Source organism: Astatotilapia calliptera, chromosome 16 (assembly GCF_900246225.1).
Source record: "Astatotilapia calliptera chromosome 16, fAstCal1.2, whole genome shotgun sequence".
NCBI lineage: Eukaryota > Metazoa > Chordata > Actinopteri > Cichliformes > Cichlidae > Astatotilapia > Astatotilapia calliptera.
The window spans coordinates 27,465,858-27,483,611 of NC_039317.1; positions in this window are offsets into that span (position 1 = coordinate 27,465,858).

Consider the following 17,754-nt stretch of genomic DNA (forward strand, 5'->3'; position numbering starts at 1 on the left):
TGAGGACTCAACCAGACATACCAACCAGATCAACCAAACATAGCAGTGGTGGACAAGCGGAACGAGAAGGGTGTAGTTATAGATGTAGCTATACCAAGCTATAGCAAATCAGGAAGAAGGAACACAAGAAGCTCCAGAAATGCCAGGGCCTGAGAGAGGAACTCGAGAAGATGTGGAGGGTAAAGGCAACAGGGTCACCATGGTAATGGGAGCAATCGGTGGAGTGACCCCTGAACTGGGTGACTGGTTCCAGCAGATCCAAGGAATTACATCCGAGTTCTCTGTCCAGACGAGTGCAGTCCTAGGAACACCAAAGATACAGGACCCTCATGTCTGTGAAGGTTCTCAGTTATCCAGGTCATCGTAGTCTGAGGAGCTTGGAAAGAAAAGGTTCTGGACCTCTTTAAGTTGCTTGAAGCTTCTCTGATCCAAAGCTTCTTCAGTTATAGGGTCAAATGACCTTAGAACTGAAGAAGCTTCTCGGATGAGAGGTGAAACGTCTTCAAGCACCCTAAAGGAGTCCAGACGCTTTTCTTTCCAAGCTCCTTAGAATACAGGACCCTCAAGCTCCCAGGCCTCTGGTACAGGACCCGAGCTTGAAGGATAAAAATCGTCTGCAGGCCGAGTGGGGAATTTTATACATATTGTCAGTAATATGAGTCCAGAGGTCCAGTTCAAGGACTCCAATTAGCTGAGATAAATCCTGGCAGACAGCTTGCCACTGCAGCCACCTGTATCGCCACTGACCTGTCAGTCAATGAGCCACACCCCTAATAATAGAAATGTTGAACATGAGGTGAATTATTTAAAAAAAGTTAACTTTTTTGTCAGTTAGGACATATGATGATGTATGGTCAAGGGAAGAAGCCCCTCTAGAAGCCTGTACTATTCAAACACTCACCAGCAAATGTCTGAGTGGCAGCGAAATTGTTAAAGTCGTGACACACATGGAAACGGAGACCATTGAAATTGGTTGGGTGAGCGCTGAGACACAACTTTCCAGCAACCAAAGCAATCACTATAATGTGTTTGGTGTAGCACCTTCTTTGTGACCTCCAGCAACGTCCAGGAACCACTTACTAACCAGTTGGGGAATATAGATTTTCCCCTGGCGACCAGTGACTATATTATCCAGTATGGTGGACAACTCTCAAGCTATGTGCACATGACGTCATGTAAGATACCTCTATTGAAACCAGAGTATTTTTGTACCTACCAGTAGCATTTGCTATAAAGTTTGACATTTTTATGTATTTTCTGGGCATTTTTAGCCTTTATTGGACAGTAAAGTCAGAGGTGTGTGTGAGGAGAACACACAGGAGATGTTCTGGAGTGGACTCCAGCCTCAACCCTTTTATGGCAAATATGTGGACTGCTTAATGAGGTGATCTGTATCAGTGCCCGAGCTTGACATTTTAACATCTCGTCTATGGGGACTCTCAAAACAGCCAAACACCATGACAGAGGTCTGTCCATAACTATAAAACAGTCTAGAACAAATAATAAATAATAAAGGCACACATTAAAAAAAGATTAGCGTCAGAGGACATCATTAGATAATGATGAGCCATCCAGAAAAAGCCACATCGCCCTTTGAAGGGTAGTCAAAAACAATCTAGCATAACATGAGAATAGAAGCACGAATCGTGTGTTACGTGTTAGGAGCTGGAAATTTAAAAACAATGGTGAAATTACAGATGACTGACACCTACTTCCTTCCACTCCATGACTCCACTGCCAGTTTATACATCAGGGAAAAACGAGAAAACTTCACTCGACACAAAGATGGAAAAGAGCCACTCTCTTCTATTCACTTTAGTTTGCTCTGAGATCCAAAGTGCTTCTTGATTCAGAGTCAGCTGTCTAAAAGAACATTTCCACTAACATCTAGTTTTAATGTTTTAATGCCACTGGAGCCATAAATACAATGAAGTGCCTTCAGCTAAAAGCACAGTATTTATTAATCCGACTGTGCTGTGCAAAGGAGTTCTCCAAAAGAAAGAAATGTGAGTTCAATTGCTGTACGAGAGCAGCTATCAGCACACAGTATATCTTTGTAAATTACTCGAGCAATTAACATTAGCAAAAATGCTAGCATTGATTAGAGCAGCTTCCACTTTCCTGCAGGCAGACAAGTCGCCGGTTGTGCTTTGAGCCTGTTGTACGGCGTCTCTGCAGCTCAATGTGTTTCTGCTGATTTGCGTCTGTCAATAAAAATTACGGCTGTGCTGTGTGCAGGCAGCTAACAGAGGATGCAGAATTTAGTGAAATTAATAGAGATGGTTAATCTTTTCATGTGTAAATACGCTGATTTAAACATGAAACAAACAGCATGAATTGCATTTCACAAACACAAGGTTGAATAAGGGCATGTTAATTTGCCAGAGCTGAGCAATTAGGTGGAACACAACGCTAATTTCATCTCCCGGCTCCTTTGGGATATGCTAATGTACTATGCGGAGAAGCATTACATGGGTAGGCACTGCACGTTCATGCTTTCATGTGACTGTTAATTATTCATTTAGCTTTTTTTTTTTCCCCCACTGTGACCAAATGGGTCTATAGCCAACAACCTGCTCCCTGACCTGCAATGCCTGAGACCCAGAAACACAAAAACGCTCCATCAGTGAGAAACAAAGACAAGCGCCGCTTCATCAGATAATATATCAGGAAGTGTGTGTTTTAATTCAAACTGTGTCTCTTAGTCTCACATGTGTGCGATCCTGACCACCCAGCCTGTCTGGCTGAGATATGTGCCGGCCGGGCCCGTCACTCAGGAATGGCCTGTATTTATATAGTGCTTTACTAGTCCCTAAGGACCCCAAAGCGCTTTACATATCCAGTCATCCACCCATTCACACACTGGTGATGGCAAGCTACATTGTAGCCACAGCCACCCTGGGGCGCACTGACAGAGGCGAGGCTGCCGGACACTGGCGCCACCGGGCCCTCACTACAAAAGAAACTGTGACAGAAGGATGAAAAATAGGGGAAAGGCCTGCGTGCATCACTGGTTAATGTGACGTGACCTTGTCCGACAAATAGTTATGATGACGGAGCTTAGCGCGCCAAACTAAAACACTCGGTGGGAGTGCTTTGCAAATCAGGTGGTGATGAAAACTGTCCTGACTTAAAGTGCTTTTGAAAGCCAAGGCCATGGGGTCTAAATACTGCAGCTAATATAATTAAAGCAGGTTCATGCAGGTCCTGAGCCCCAGGGCTTTGGGTCAGCCTCCCAGCCCAGAGAGTCTCTCTGTTCCCGGGTTACAGAGCAGAGCTATCACCCCAGAAAGTCCTCAGGCCCCCTCTAGGGTCGCAGATTTTCATTTAACCCAGATACCAGGCGGTTTGGCAAGGGGGGGGTGGGAGCACAGAGGCCCTTACATTGTGCAGCTAAGTGTTGTGAAATGCAGCAGTTAGGGGGGGATGTGAAGCAATCTTAGCCGGGAGGTTTCTCTGGATCAGGGCCCAGTGGCTGACCCCTTAACCTATGACCATGCAGATTAGTCCCGGGGGCTTTGGATCAACATGGATGCTAAGCAGGGGACCAAGCTGCTGTGGAGGAAGTCTCAAGATTAGGGATAGACTTTTGTAATTTTAGGAGGTGATTTAACTGAGCTGAAAGCTAGTTTAATGTTTGGAAATAGTTGCCATTGCATTCCAGTGAACTGCTCTTTTTTGTGGTTCTCAAGTTTAACCTCTTAACATCCACAAGGTGGCTGGGCAACCACTTAGGAATAGGTTTAGGTTACATGATAACCACAGGTTATGAAGCTAGAAGATGTAACCCTTCAAATCCTGTTTTAGGTATCTTTTTTTAAAGCTTGAAAGACACCCAGAGCCCACATCAAATTCTCAAAGATTTGGATTCTGGATAACTTTGTTAGGTATCCAATATATGGATGTACAATATATCCTTCTTTGCTCAATGCGTACATTTTGACAGGTGGCAATGGAACATTTGGTCGTCACTATACTACTACTGGCCAGAATTTGTAAACATACCTCTTGTTGAGCCTCTCGCCTCCAATTTAATATGCATAAACACGAGAAATCAGCACATTACATAAAAATCAGTGGCTGTATGCTACCTTATAACCAAAGAACTGCTACTTGATTGACAATATTCATCCTACTAGTACGAAGAGATGTTTGCCTGGTGACTGTGAAAAACTTAACCATGGTGGACTACATCCTCCAAGTTCTGATACAGCATTTTATGTAAAACACACAGATTAGCAAATGCAAGTGTGGAAGTATGCAACTTGAGACATAGTAAAGGAGTCTACAGCCTGGGTAAAATATGTAACATAAATACCCCCCAAAACATCTTGACGTCAGCTGATAACTGTCCCCGCCAACTTAGCCTGACTGGAGTACACTCAGTCCAGCGCTGTCACTGCAGTGTTGGAAATGAGGTAAATGTATATCGACTTATTCTATTCCTTTACATTATTATCTGCACATTTTTCCTTAATAGAGCGTCTCCATCTGACTTACTATTGACCAAGCAGAGCCTCATCAGGTGGTGTGCAAAAGAATTTCCAGAGGACTAATATCCTATTGACGTGCACTTGGCTCCCACTGATTTCCCATCCCCTGACACCCATTCCCTCATGCAGCCAGCCCACATCACACAAAGCCCACCCAGGTAGCCATTTAAACACGGCTGCTGCTTGTTAATCTGTCTGAAACCTATTGATCACATAGGAACAGTATTTTTTTTTCCGTCTACCGTCATTATCACCCCAGCCCTCCTGGTCTCTCCTCAGCCATGTGGAAGCTCTTGGAGAAAAGTGTTGATGCTTAGCACTGAAAAAGTGCCATGCGGCCGGCATGATAGCAACGAGCATGGCAACGAAGGGAAAACACCAAATGAAGCAGATGAAGCTGAAATCACTTTGTGTGTCCATGTCAGTAATATTTGCACTGAGTTAGAAAAGCAAAATCTCCAGCAACCTGTGGCCTGACAAGTGGCATTATTAGGTGATAATGGAGTTCAGAGGTCAGCTTGCATATGTGTAGGAGCTCTAAGTCCCCGAATAGTAAAGCAATCTATTAATGGCTGTTTTATGCAGACCTTGTTTGCATAATTCTTCCCCCCACTCCCACAGGAGATTTAGCTAAAGCCATGTTTGCTAACAAAAGGCTTCACTTTGCAGCTCAAACAAAAAAGGCACTGCAGCTTTTTCTGGGTGCAAGCTCAAAAGTAAACGGTCATTCAAAGAACACACACACACACACACACACAGTATCAGGTAACTGTCCTAACTCTCTACATAAATAAACTCATCCTGGAGGATTGTTTCAGCACAAAGTGCCTTTGTAATCGTATAAAAGTCGCTTAAATTATTGCTTCCTCTAAACACCATTGATCTGCCTCTGCATGGGGCGCAGTGACAGCTTTCAGATGCTATGAGGCCTCCGAGTGTGCGTGTCTGCAGTGAATGATTAAAGTGAAGCAAATGAGAGAGGAAGCAGCATCAAAGCACAATTATTACCCTTAGTGGAGCTCATAAAGTGGCATTATTAGTCAGCTTGCAACTGAAATATCACAACTACTGCATGAGATCATGTTACATTTTCAACAAATATTCACGGTCTCTTCAGGATCAAACCTACTGACTGACAGTGTTGGGACTAACGCGTTATTAAGTAACGCGTTACAGTAACTACGTTTTTATTGTGGTAACGATCACGGTAACTAGTTATTATGCCAAAATCAGGAACGCGTTAGTCGTTACTGGGACTTAGATAGGGTCGTTACTCATTACTTCGTGTGGTGGCTATCGCGGAGCTTCCACAGATTCAGTAACATTAGCAAGTGGTGGAGGGCAGCAGGTGGATGAGAGAAAGGGGAGGCAAGAGGAGAGACCCGAGGCGGCCACCGGTCCGAGTGTGAACTGAACTTCAGGTAAGAAGTTATGACCTGCAGTCTCTCTGGGTCAGATATGAACCAAGTTTAGGTGGAGTTTATTTTCGTTATTCTGACTTTTTCCGTACTGCGTGCTAGCTAGCATGACGGAGTTTCTATACAGCTGGGTGGATGCTATGATGTTAACGATGTTAAACTTTATTTTGTTCATAAGTTATTAGAGTTGCCAACCGTCCTGGTATTCAGAGAAAATATTACGCGTTTCTTATTGAGGTGAAAAGGAACAGTTTGTCCCGTAATTCAGCTACAATGAAAAAGGCACAAAGCTGGAGTTATTCTGTGTTTACGCTGCACAGCTGCCTCTTCTTCTTTCATTCTCCCCCCTCCCTCTCCTGTTTCTACTTCAGTCATGAAAACTGATCAACGATCAGCTGATCGGCTCTCTTGTTTGTTTGTAAGAGGAAACCAGCGGATGTCGCGCTAAACAACAGCAGCACGTTTAAGCTTGATCAGCTGTTGTTAGAATTTATTTAATATTAATTTCTAGTATCAGCTGATGTTTGCTGGAGCCACAGTTCAAAAAAGCTGCTGGTCATGATATGGTTTGGTTATCTGGTGAGAGGGAAACATGAAGATGAAACCAGGAGATGTCCTTACTGAATCATCAGAGCTGAACAGGTGATGGAGAAACAGGTTTACCTTTTAGGTGACATGAATGAGTTGAAGGGAAGTTATGAACTGTTTCTGAGAGACAAATAACACCAGGATCCTTTTTTAGGTAGCTGACAGCTGGTAACTGTGCAGGTGCGGATCTAGCAAAGTGTTGCCAGGGGGGCAGGAAGGGCATTAACAGGGAGAGGGGGGCACAAAGAAATACTTTTCTTTCTTATTCTCATTTAAAATGTCTAGCTTTTAAAAAATAATTATCTGAATCTTACAACAAACGATTGATAGATTGATGCATATATACCATCAATACAGTGAACATCACTGTCACAACAGTGTTTATTTTCATTCAAAGGCTTTATGATTTTTCCAGGCGTGGGATTTCTGTCGTGGAAATATGCACATTATCTTTTCCTTTCTATTGGTAGGTGGCACAGTGCACTTGTGGCAACTAAGCAAGCTAGAAGACTGGCAAAGTTATGGAAGCAACACATTAACAAGAGAATTCTGAGTAAAACCAAAGTTACTTTCCCTAGTAACTAGTTACTTGAAGTAACTGAGTTACTTTTGAGAGAAGTAACTAGTAATGTAACTAAGTTACTATTTTAAAGTAACTTACCCAACACTGCTGACTGAATTCAAAGTGAATCTTCAGCTAACATATACTTTTAACATTATGAATTGGTACCATTTGTTGCAGTCAACAAACACCATAAAGGGATGATTTTTCCAATTAAAAATTTGATCCATTCTCATGTTCAGATATTCTTTATTGATCCTTCTTTATTATACTGACACAAGGTGTAATATCTTTCATTTGTTTCTGTCTCCATTATTATAAATTTGTATAATTCTCACACGATATGTGGTGCAGAGATAAGGACCCAAATGCAGCAAACAAGAGGGGGAATTTTCCCCAAAAAAGTGAGCTTTAATAGCAGATAGCTGAGTCCATAAATAGCAAATTCTAGTTGGTAAAACAGGAATCAACAGAATCAACAGCAGGCCGAGATGATCAAGAGAGAACAACCACAAACTCGGAAGTTTGTACAACCAGACATGAAAGAAATCTAACCTTCAAAGTAAAACAGGAAATAAACAGAAGAGAATTAACAGTAGAGATAAGACTCACATTAAACATGATGACAAAGGCAAGCCCGAGAGGACTATAAGCACAAGAAGAAATAATAAACTCAAAAAGGAACTTCATTTAAAACCATCAAATCAAAACAAACACTAGAACAAAAAGTAATCCCAACTGGCGGCAAAACTCAGGAACCAGCAATCAAATGACACAACAAGAACTAAAGAATGAAAATGACTTAAACACAAAATAGACAGCATTTTGCATTTTCTATTTGAAACACTGATTGATATCTGTGATGGCTGTTTAGTTTGTTAGATCTCCTTCTCCCCAGCCACCTCTTTTAGCTTATCCAGAGGAAACCGAGGCGTTCCCAGACCAGCCAAAAGATAGAATCTCTCCGGCATGTCCTGCATCTACCTTGGGACATCCTCTCGATAGGAAATGTCTGGAACACCTCACGTAGGAAGGATCGCTGTCAGATGCATGAAGCACCTCAACTGTAGATTAAATTAAAATCATTTAAAGAAAAAATTGAAAGCATGACTCTTGTTAAAGTGAAAGGTGGGAAAACTTCTCATCTTTAATCGTCCATTCATGCAATAAATCTAAAATTGGTTAACACATAACAAAAACTCATCCTAGTACTTTGTGGCATCAATGCAATGTATACTGGAGGGAATTTAAAGCAAATTAACCAAAACAAAGGTAATATTGAGACTCATAGTGACCATGAGTAAAATCTGAATAGAGGATTACATTTTAAAACAGCAAACTTTACTTCTGCTGTTTGCATTTATTCCTATGTGTTCATGTTAAATATTGTTATTCTTTCTTTAAATAATTCAACAAGAACAATTTTAAGTTCGATAAATTACAGAAATTAAACTGAATTGATCGGCTATTTGTTGCCTTCCATTTTCTGCTTCTTATCCAGGTTTGGTTGGTGCGCTGTGACTTATGAATGAAGACCCAGAATTGAAGCAATGTCATTATGCCAACTTTACCATATCTCCATTGATGGAAAAAAGAGAAAGTGAGTTGCTAAGATGAGTAATTAAGAGTGGCAGAGAGCCTGAAGGAGAGCGACAGAACGGACAGGAGGACTAATACTGGGCCATTTCTTCTCATCTCTCATGTAATCCGGGGAACATGAAATAATAATAAAAAAGATGCAGACAGAGAGCCATAGCAGGAAATGACAGCCGATAAACAGGCTCGGCTGCTGCCTCCATTAGCCATCATTACATTGCCCACCTTAGGACAGGATATCATTTTCAAATATGCCCAGATCCGGTGAGAATAAGGAGCCCAGAATTATCACAGACGTCTCATAAATAGACGTGTCGTATCTGTCCAATCACTGTCTGGGGGGAATTTTTAAATTACCCATCTCTGGTCATTTACAGGCAAATTTCTGAATGGTCTCTTCATTCCCCCATTTTCGTTGGCTGAATGAAAAAGGAAATAGTTCCTTCTGTATCTTGATTGTGCAAAGATAGGTTGTGTAACCTCCATGGAGGTCTTGCATTTACAGCCACAACATGTCATGAATTCACAGGGGATGAATTATTCTGCAGCAGCATGGTTCGTGTGGTTGAGACTTAAATCCCTGATGTCAAGAAGGAATGAATTTGAGGTGTTTTTATGTGCCTAGAAGAGCACTGAAAGCAAGGTAAGAGTTTGACAATTTGATAAAATAAATCAAATATCGAAGATTTGTACCATGATTCTTGGGCTGCAGTCAAACAGCAGAACGAAGAAAATTCAAAAAATTGTACAACTCCTACTATGAGCAAGAACTTGGTGAGAGTAAGAAGGAAAAACTTCCTTTTAACGAAAATAAACCCCGAGTATAGCCAGACTCAGTGAGGGGCAAACTGTTGAAACCAGTTGGCATGAGAGGAGGAAGACAGGACACAAAGTTGAGAATGACCAGTGATGTGGTGCTTTTCTCCTTAACACAGTAATGGGCCCATTATGGTCACCACACTGGTTGTGTCTCACATAAGGTGATGCCACCGTAGCCCTGTCATTGTTTATACTGGGTGTAGGTCAGCACTGGTACACGAGTTGAACAAATTAAAATACACACTTTTATTCCAAAGAAAGTCTCATTTTTTCATGACGTTGCAACATTTTCATCTGCATAACGGGAACATCTGCACTTCTCAGCTGATATATTACTGAAAAAAAAAACATCACAACCATACAATTATGTCCACAAACCACAAAACAACTCCAACACATGGCTTTCACTGGCCACGTTAGTTTTATTGTGCACCATGGTTCACTGGGGCAACAGTGTCAAATACAAAAGGCCAGAAAAACGTACCATAATCGGACTAACGAGAGCATTTCAACTAAAACAATTGATTAGTTGACCATGAGGGTACAGAACTCGATAATTCCTTATAAACTGTAAACTTTAGCTTCATTTAACTATAGACAACAGATTATCACAGACTAAACTGATCAAACTGGCCAGTCAGTTGTACACTTCTTGTCTGATTCACTCTGACTTTGAGTAATTGTAGGATCCAGGTGGTGTTATAGTCACCATTATGCAATCGTTGGCCCTTGATGCATCAACTACTTGAAGAAAAAAAAAGTTAACAGGTTTGCATTGGAGGGTATCTTTTGTTAACACTTATATCACCACGGACTGCCATTTGGCTTTTTCTACCTTTAAAACCCGGAGAGCAGCCAAATGGCTTTTAGCTAAGCTTTAGCTTCAGCCAAGTGGAAGCTAAATTGGCTATGTATATTAGGTTGTTAGCTGGGAATTCTGGAGGGAGGGGAGTGGGGGTGTGTGGATGAGGGGGTGGGGGAGCTGCTAAAAGCTGTGAACTTCCTTTTGTGTTTCATCTTGATGCATTCTCAATCATCCAGGGAAATAAATCTCCAAAAGTCACCAACTTGGAGTGTTTCAGTTTGCCGTCTTAGGGAGAAATCAACACACATGGGTGTATGTCCTTTGTTGCTGAGATTTATTGATAAAAACAGTACAAAAAACCAACTATTTGTACACATATTTACAAATAATAATAAAAAGTGAGTGAGTACATTTCACCATTATACCAGTGGTCTGATTGATGCCACAATGGAGCAAATCGAGCAAAGACTGATAAGTTCGCTGCAATTTCCACTGTGTGGGGATCATTGGTCACCAACTGCATCACGTGCTACAACCCTGGTCTACATATCACCGTTGATGAACAGCTTTTCCCATCAAAGACTCGGTGCTGTTTCCTGCAGTATATTGCAAGTAAACCTGACAAGTTTGGGATCAAGTTTTGGGTGGCTTGCGACCTAAAATCCAAGTACATTTGCAATGTCTTCCCATATCTTGGCAAGGACCCCAATCGTCCCAGTGGGGAAAGACTGTCTGAAAATGTAGTAATGAGGCTGATGGAACCATTCCTAGACAAGGGCAGAAATGTTACCACGGACAATTTTTTCACATCGCTTTCACTCGCGCAAAAACTTCTTAGACTGAAAACCACCATCCTCGGCACAGTCAACAAGATTCGCAGGGAAATTCCTCAATCCACTAGTGGATTGGCTAGTCATTCATATGTAAATGTGGTGGAGCTTGCAAGAGAGTTGGCTCACTCTCATGTAGCTGAGAAGAAGGCAAGAAAAGAACAGTTGCTGAAAATGTTGAAATGTACTCACTCACTTTTTATTATTATTTGTAAATATGTGTACAAATGGTTGGTTTTTTGTACTGTTTTTATCAATAAATCTCAGCAACAAAGGACCTACACCCATGTGTGTTGATTTCTCCCTAAGATGGCAAACTGAAACACTCCAAGTTGGTGACTTTTGGAGATTTATTTCCCTGGATGATTGAGAATGCATCAAGATGAAACACAAAAGGAAGTTCACAGCTTTTAGCAGCTCCCCCACCCCCTCATCCACACACCCCCACTCCCCTCCCTCCAGAATTCCCAGCTAACAACCTAATTTACATATGAATGACTAGCCAATTTAGCTTCCACTTGGCTGAAGCTAAAGCCTAGCTAAAAGCCTACCAGCCATTTGGCTGGTGGTGGGTTTTAAAGGTAGAAAGGTAGAAGCCTAGGACTCCTGACTTATTAGACCAGAGATCAGATACTGCATCAGGACCTTTGTTGTTTTGCTTTGTTTTCACTCTCTGGGAAGGTGAAAGTCCCCAAAAAATACTGGATAGATTTCCACTTTGTGGACGAATACGCGTAAAGTTAAAGTTTTTGGATGTCCAAGTCAAAGTCCAGTGACATGACCTAAAGAAGGCTTTACAGTCACAACATCCCAGATGCATTCCAACCACACCCTGGACACACAGGTCAACAGCCCATTGCAGTGCAAGTTCCATAAATATGAAACACAATGAAAGTAGAACATTAGTCCTTTAACAAAACAGTTTGAGTTATTCAAGGAAATATTTGATGGAGGTTATTGTTGCTGTATGAAAACCACAATTTACTAAATACAAGAGTCCACTGGTGTTTTCCAGTCTGACTGAGTGATTACTCAGCCTGCCGAATGAAGACATGAAATTGCTTATCTGTTATTAGTTTAGTCAACTTGTGTTTGTCTAATTATGACAGTGATGAAGCTCAGACTTAGAATCAATTAGGTATGTAGTCTCAGGGTCAACTGATCAATGGTTTTGGTCGATATGTTCTCATGCGATCAAATTCCCATTGAAAATAGTGGCTGCTTCATAAGGAAAGCAGCGCTACATATATTTTGGGCAGTAGGAAGTGAAGACCACACCTACTGTGAACCACACCTGAACACGTATGCTAGAATAATCTTTATGTTTATTGAACCTTTACTCTGAATTTGCTCCAAATTAACTGCCATAGTCATGACCACAAGGCTTTGAAGTATGAGACACTTTGAAGCCACAGTTTTTATGTTTATGCTTTGTACACGTTTCTATGAAGGACAATCATAGGCATTTCATAACTTTTGAGGAGTTCTATTGGCCAATAAACACAATTCATGCAAACGTCAGTTTTTACTGTGTTGATGCTTCTTACTCGTGCAGTTATGTTTCAAATTCAAATTTCAAATTCAAATTCAAATTTTATTTGTCACACACACACAACCATACACAGTATGACATGGGGGTGAAATGCTTGTAGCTGTACAATGCCCGACCATTAAATGACAGAAGAAAAGTTTTACAATATTTACAATTTACAGTTTACTACAAAATTTACAAATTAACTTAGGAATTTACAGTAAAGAATGTGCAAATAGCAGAAGAGATTATAAAGATTTTAAAGATTATAAATTATAGGAATTATAGGATTATAGGAAATGTGTGGTGGTGCGTGTGGTGATGTGTGTGAGAGTCCAGTCCTACACCTGGTTCAGGGCCCGAATAGCCTGGGGGAAGAAGCTCCTCCTCATTCTCTCTGTTTTGGCCTTAAGGGAGCGGAAGCGCTTCCCAGACCTCAACAGTGAGAAGAGTCCATTGTTGGGATGGGAGAGGTCCATCATAATCTTCCTAGCTTTGGTCTTGCACCGCTTGGTGTAGATGGACAGCAGGTCAGGGAGCTCTGATTGAATGATGCATTCGGCTGAGCGCACCGCTCTTTGCAGATCTCGTCTGTCCTGCTTATTGCTGTTCCCAAACCAGGTGCAGATGTTTGCCATCAGTACGCTCTCGATGGTGCAGGAGTAGAAGTTCTTGAGCACCTTCAGTGGCAGATGGAAGTCTCTAAGTCTTCTGAGGAAGAAGAGACGCTGACGGGCTTTCTTAACCAGGGAGTTGATGTGGCAGGACCATGACAGGTCCTGAGTGATGTGGACACCCAGGTATCGGAAACTGGAGGTGGTGTCTGATGTGGCTTGTCGAGAAGGGAAATTATTTTACTGCTATAGTTAAATAATTGTCATCATTACCATTGCATTAATAATAAAATCTGGAGGTTCTTGATTCAGGGGTAGAACAGTGTGTGTCTTTCAGAAAGGCTAAAAGTCACAGGCTGACAGGAAACAGGCTTGCAGAGAGTTTGCACAAGCAGGAAGTTATTTTAAGCAACAGTATGATCATTGCTTTAACAATGTAACAGATAGCTTTAAGAAGGCCTTAAGCAGTTATGACTATTTCATACACAAGGCATATCTGTGCTTATTAAAGAGTTGGAGCTCGGTCAATCAATTGGGGGTCGGAAGCTTTGTTCGGCGCGATGTTCGGACAATCTATTGTGCAAGTGACTTGGAGCCATAGAAGGAATCGCAATACATGCTTACAAAACACTTATATCAGGTCATTTTATATTAAGGTTTTAGTAGAGGTTCTTGGTTAAAACATTTATTTAGTAGAAGACATACACATAGTCTCAGTGAGCTTCTGGTCTGGTAAAAGGTCAGAAGTGCAACAGGTGAATTGAGAAAGAGCATTTGAGGACGAGACACAGACAGTAGGTGAAGAGGTGACACAAAGAGCATGTGAGGTCAACACACACACACACACACACACACACACTTTAAATTAGATTTATTTAGAGGAGAGGTTAGTTATGTTTGGCTGTAACTGCAAAATTGTCTTGGTAAAAGAGGAACCGTTTCTTGGTGTCTCGGCAAGAAAGAGGAACAAGACAAGAACTGAAAGGTACACAGAAAGTACCAAGCCATGAAAATAGAAGATGATTTTCTGGGTGAAAAGTCATGATGATGTTGATCTGATCTATGTATAAAATGTATCTGTGACGCATGAAGGGGCGTCAGTAAATAAACCCTGATGCTATAAAATATCTGTTCATGCTTTGATTAAGTCGAAGACTACTTCCTGTCTGCGTACAGAGTTGTCTTCCCACGCGTGTATTCATTAAAATCATCGTTTGACTTCACCCGGCCGGATCGGTGTGGTTATTCTTCGATCACCTCTTGTACCCTTCCTCAATATTGAATCTTAACAGGCTACACAGTCATAAGTGTACAGTGAGTACAGCAGGGGGGCTTAAAACACAGCCCTGAGGCACTCCAGTGCGGAGTGAGATGGAAGGGGAGACTTGTTTTCCCACCCTCACTGATTGGGGTCTGTCTGTGAGGAAGTTGAGGATCCACTGACACAGTGATGAGCTGAGTCCTAGATCCGTCAACTTGGTGAAAAGCTTAGAGGGAATTATTGTGTTGAATGCTGAACTGTAGTCCACGAACAGCATCCTAACATAATTCCCTCTGCCAGTGTCCAGGTGACTCAGGGATGTGTGGAGCAGGTGAGATATGGCATCGTCTGTGGAACGATTAGTCCGGTAAGCAAACTGAAGTGAGTCGATGGTGGCAGGAAGTGAAGAGGTGATGTGATCTCTCATCAGTCTTTCAAAACACTTCATCGAAGTCAGTGCTACTGGACGGTAGTCATTGTGGCAAGCGGGCTGTTGTTTCTTTGGAACAGGAACAATAATGGACTGTTTGAAGCACGTGGGAACCACAGCTTGGGCCAGGGAGAGGTTGAAGATCTCCGTGAACACCGGTGCTAGCTGGTCAGCGCAGGCTCTAAGGACCCGGCCAGGGATTGCATCTGGTCCTGCTGCCTTCCTGGTGTTCACCCTCCTGAAGGTGTTCCTCACGGCATGCTCTGTGATGACGAATGCATTTTCTTCACTGGTGCACTCCGAGCACGCGCAGCCATTTGTTGTTTTAATTACTGCGGCGTCGAAGCGAGCATAAAACGTGTTCAGCTCATCAGCCAGTAAAGCATCGGCATTCATCATTGAAGAAGCTGGTCGTTTATAGTCCGTTATAGTCCGCAGTCCTTTCCACAGGCTCCTAGAGTCGCACTGTTGTAGCTGTGACTCTAGTTTTTCCCCGTAGCTCCACTTTACCTTTCTGACTGTGCTGCGCACGTTGTAGGACGCAGCCTTGTATAGGTCCATATTACCGGAGACGAGCCCTTCATTGTAGGCAGCGGTGCGTGATCTCAGAGCGTCGCGGATGTTTTTATCCACCCACGGCTTCTGGTTGGGAAACGTTCGGATGATAGTTCTTTCTGCTGTGTCGTCCGCTAGTTTCCCGATAAATCCCACAACCGCTTCCGTAAACATGTTGATGTCATCAGAGCTGCGCCGAAACATGTCCCAGTCTGCGTCATCCAGTGCGTCCTGCAGCCTTTGTTTGTAAGCAGGCATGAGGAAGATGGCGGCATGGTCCGATTTTCCAAATGCCGGCAGGGGCTGAGCCTTGTAACAGTTCTTGAACGGGGTGTAGCAGTGGTCTAATGTCCTAGTGCCCCGGGTGGGGCAGTTGATGTGCTGGTGAAGGTTGTGAAATGTCTGTTTGAGATTCACTCTGTTAAAATCTCCCATAACAATGAGTGCGGCATCTTGGTGAAGTGTTTGTTGATGTGTGAGAGCCTCATGTAGCTCACATAAGGCAGTGTCCGAGTCCGCGTGAGGCGGAATGTAAACAGTGCAGGCAATGACCGCAGTGAATTCCCGAGGGAGATAGAAAGGGCGACATTTAACGATCAAAAGCTCCAGATTGGGCGAGCAAGAGCGTGTGAGTGGGGAGATGTTTGTGCTGTCGCACCATCTGTTGTTCACCATCAAACACACTCCACCACCTCTTTTCTTCCCCGATTCCATTGTCCTGTCCATGCGGTAAACCAAAAAGAACCCCGTCGGCTGCACGGCGTGGTCTGGTATCGCTGGGTTCAGCCAAGTCTCGGTGAAGCAGAGGAGGTTGCAGTCCCGAATGTCTCTCTGGAACTTGATTCTGGCTCTGAGGTCATCAAGCTTGTTCTCAATGGATTGAACATTGGCTAGCAGGATACTGGGCATGGGTGCGTGGTGTGCGCGAGCCCGTAGCCTGTTCCTGATGCCAGCTCTTTTACCTCGAGGCCGTCGCTTAGGGTCGTGTCCTTTGTTCTCTCTCAGGATCTCCTTTGGCCAGGTTGGGTCCGGAGTTAAACATGGTGAAATGTTCATGTATTGTAGACCAATAGAAACCAAAGTTTCTCTACTGTAGCGGATTTGTGTGTTTTGCATGATGCCCATGCAAGATTATGGCAGATATAGCAAAAAGTGACGAAAAACTGCAAAAAGTGGAGAAGTTGGGGCAGAGCATCCAGCACGGCAGCCGACCTCACCGGCGCCATTTTTTCATTTTTAATAGACCTCTCTGCATTGATTCATATCTGTTATTAATCTCTTTCTCTCTTCCACAGCATGTCTTTCATCCTGTCTTCCTTCTCTCACCCCAACCGGTCGCAGCAGATGGCCGCCCCTCCCTGAGCCTGGTTCTGCCGGAGATTTCTTCCTGTTAAAAGGGAGTTTTTCCTTTCCACTGTTGCCAAAGTGCTTGCTCATAGGGGGTCATATGATTGTTGGGTTTTTCTCTGTATCTACTGTACAATATAAAGCACCTTGAGGCGACTGCTGTTGTGATTTGGCGCTATATAAGTAAAATTGAATTGAATTGAAAGTTCTCCAAGGCATGCTAGAGATCAGCTTCTAGGCTAAATGACTAATGGAGGTCCATTCCTGCCTTATCAGACCTCCAGCTTTTGGGCTTCTGCTGGTCCACCTGCTTTTTAAAGACTGACGACACTAAAGACCAAGGTCTTTCAACCAAGTTACAGATAAGTGGTTCAGAGATTATCGAATTAACATTATGGATCCATGGCCAGGAAACTCCTCAGGTCTTGATCTGATCCAGAATCTATGATCAGAAATCATCTAAACAATAGTCTAATGAGACTACTTGTTTAAGCAGATGGTCAAGAAGTTCTGTTTAAACTAGAGTTACTACATTCAAGACTTTTTCTACCTTAACGGTTACTCAGTGTGTTCACTGAAGACATGAGTCATATCACTGATTCTGTGTTTTTACTTTAGTCACTCTGTTTGTATGAAATTGTGACTTAAATGAAGATCAGAGCACATTTTGAATATTTACTGCATTTTTTCTTGCAGCTGTATATATGCATTTATCTGTGTGTGCGTGTGTGTGTGTTCTGGGGTGGAGACAATGGAAATTGGTTCTCCTTTCTCACTGTAACTCTTTGTTTTGCTGAAGCTGTGCAGGGGATATGACTGTGCACTCCTTTATCGTGTCTGAAGAGGAAAGAGAAAAATCACCCCACCGAGAACAATAGCTGCTGAAAAGTGACAGAGAAAGACAC